The 2,707-nt window shown below is 57.2% G+C and overlaps 1 pseudogene; it reads left to right on the forward strand.

The window, feature by feature from the left end:
- The first annotated feature begins 1,715 nt into the window (after positions 1-1,715).
- LOC135362155 (histo-blood group ABO system transferase 2-like) lies at positions 1,716-2,432 on the forward strand (annotated as a pseudogene).
- The last annotated feature ends 275 nt before the right edge of the window (positions 2,433-2,707 follow it).

The raw sequence follows: 2,707 nt of genomic DNA on the forward strand, positions 1-2,707 counted from the left end.
TTACGGGTTAGGGTAGGGCGAGGGTTAGGGTTAGGGTACGGGTTAGGGTTAGGGTTAGGGGTTAGTGGTTAGGGTTAGGGTTAGGGTTAGGGTACAGGTTAGGTTACGGTTTAGGGTAGGGTTAGGGTTAGGGTACGGGTTAGTGTACGGGTTAGGGTTAGGGGTTAGGGGTTAGAGTTAGGTTTAGGGTTAGTGTTAGGGTTAGGGTTAGGGTTAGGGTCTCCCTGTCCTCTGCTGTATAGAGACCATTCTCCTCCTGTAACCAGATTGATCATTTCAGAACATAACCTTTGAGGCTCTCTGCGATCCGCTCCCCACCTGTCTGTACTCTCCAGCCTCACCTCTCCCACTGCAGCCCCCCTCTGTGGGCCACCAAGCTGTGTGGTTGTCCCACATGTTCCTTGGGCCTGACTCCAATCCTTTGCATTCTCTGTGCCCTCTGCCAGGAGCACTCTTCTCTCCCCTTGCATCATGTCTGGCTTGTTCCCCATTGGCTGGGCCTCTACTTGCCCCCTGGTGACCTGACTCATGTCTGCTGGGTGTATGTGCTCGTCCCATATTTAAATGTAGTATCCACCTTCCCTGTGTGAGCGATTTACTAACCTGCGAGGTATGGGGTAGGCACAGGGAAGTAGTCTTAGTGCCTGTGTAAAAAAGCCAGTCTCAGGGCGCCTGGGTGTCTCAGTCCTTAAGCGTCTGCCTTCGGCTCAGGTCGTGATCCCAGGGGCCTGGGATTAAGTCCCATGTCAGGCTCCCTGCTCAGCAGGGAGCCTGCTTCTCCCTCTCCCCCTCCCCCTCCTTGTGTTCCCTCTCTAGCTGTCTCTTTCTCTGTCAAATAAATAAAATCTTAAAAAAAATCAGTCTCAGAGGGGCTCACCACACTTGCTGACAATGGGGGAGCTGCTGTCCCCACAGTGAGGGGCAGGTAGTCCCCTCAACGGGGGACCAGCCATGTGAGGCAGTTGGACAAGACTTCCAATGTTTTGGGGACAGGGAGATGTAGACCTGGACCCAGAAGCTCACACCCTTGGATTCAAGGCAGGGGCCTAAGCAAGCCCCCTTTTTCCAGGGGTCATCTTTCCCCTTCCCTGCCCATGGGCTGAACCTGATTCCTGATCTGGGGAGTTCGAGGGTCGCCCCTCCTAGGAATACCAGTGGTTTACTGATGGACCTTGTCATCCAGAGGCCCAGTAGCCTTCAAGGGAGGACCCTATAGGGGGTGGAGACAGCTCTGTTGGGGACCAGCGACAGCCCACTCAAAGTAAAGTGGGGCAGCTGGCCGGCCCTGCTGATTCTACGCAGTCTGTAGGACATAGAAACACGGGCTGTGCCCAAAGGTGCTCAACTCATGGCAGGTGGGGACAGAACCTGCAGGGGTTCAGCCAGGGTAGGGCACCTGCAGGGTTTGCCTGGGAGCTCAGGAGAGGGGGGTGTTCCTGGCTCCAGCATGTTGAGAGTGGGGCTGCATGGGTTTCCAGCCTCCTAAGCCTCAGGCTCCCCTGTGTAAGATGGGGTGCTGATGGCCCCTATCTCTGGGAGCAGAAGGTAGGGAGGCCCTGCCACTGGACTTGCTCAGGACAAGCCAGGGTGGCTGTTGCTTAAAGCAGCACAGGGCCTGTCCCCATGAAGAAGGTGCACACGTCCATGAACCCCAGCTCTGGGGTCCTGCTGCCAGCCTCTGGCAGTGACCCTCTTCCTGCCCTGTCCCCTGCCCCTGTGGATACGGGGTCTTCCTGGAGCTGTTCCTGCAGAATCACTTCATGGTGGACACAGGGTCATCTACTATGTCTTCACCGACCAGCTGGTTGCTGTGTCCCGTGTGCCCCTCCAGGAGCACTGAAGGGTAGTGGTTCTTGAGGTCCGCGGTGCCCCACACTGGCAGGATGTGTCCATGCAGCACACGGCGATCATGAGCTGCTTCTATGAGGAGTGCTTCCTCTATGAGGTGGATGACATGGTGTGCGGGGACGTGGACATGAAGTTCTGTGACCACGTGGGCATGGAGATCCTGTCCCCCCTCTTTGGCACCCTGCACCCCGGTTTCTACTGGGTGGCCCGTGAGGACTTAAGCTATGAGCGCTGGTCCCAGTCCCAGGCCCACATCCCCAGGGACAAGGGTGACTTCTACTACATGGGGGCCTTTTTTGGGGGGTTGTGCCAGAGGTTCACCGACTGACCTTAGCCTGTCACCAGGTGATGGTGGTCAACTGGGCCAATGGGATCGAGGCCATGTGGTACGATAAGAGCCACCTGAACAGGTACCTGCTGGACCACAAGCCCACCAAGGTGCTGTCCCTGGAGGACCTGCGGGACCCACAGCTATTGGGCTGGCCCTGGAGGACCTGTGTGCAGCTGCTGGGCTGGCCCCGGGTCATGAAGAAGCTGAGATTTGGGCCATGCCCAAGAATCACCAGGACACCCGGAACTCATGAGGGGCTGTCCCCGTCTCCAGCAGGGGGTGCTGACTTCAGCGGAGCCATCAGAGCAGGTTCCCACTTCGGTCCCCTCGAGGGACACTGTGGAGTCCAGTACTGTCTGCACGGGCACGTCCAGTGCCCCAGCCGCACCTGCTCACAGGAGGCCTGCCTGGGGATACAGCGTCCTCTCTGCGTTCACTACATTTTCTTCACTTCTGGGTCATTTGCAGCTGTGAACGGCTCCAGTTTTATGTCAGATGTTTTTCTGTGTCGATGCTGAGCAACCATTT

Source organism: Mirounga angustirostris, unplaced genomic scaffold (genome assembly GCF_029215605.1).
Source record: "Mirounga angustirostris isolate CCGP_5_RB_7025 unplaced genomic scaffold, mMirAng1.0.hap1 SCAF_12, whole genome shotgun sequence".
NCBI classification, from domain to species: Eukaryota; Metazoa; Chordata; class Mammalia; order Carnivora; family Phocidae; genus Mirounga; species Mirounga angustirostris.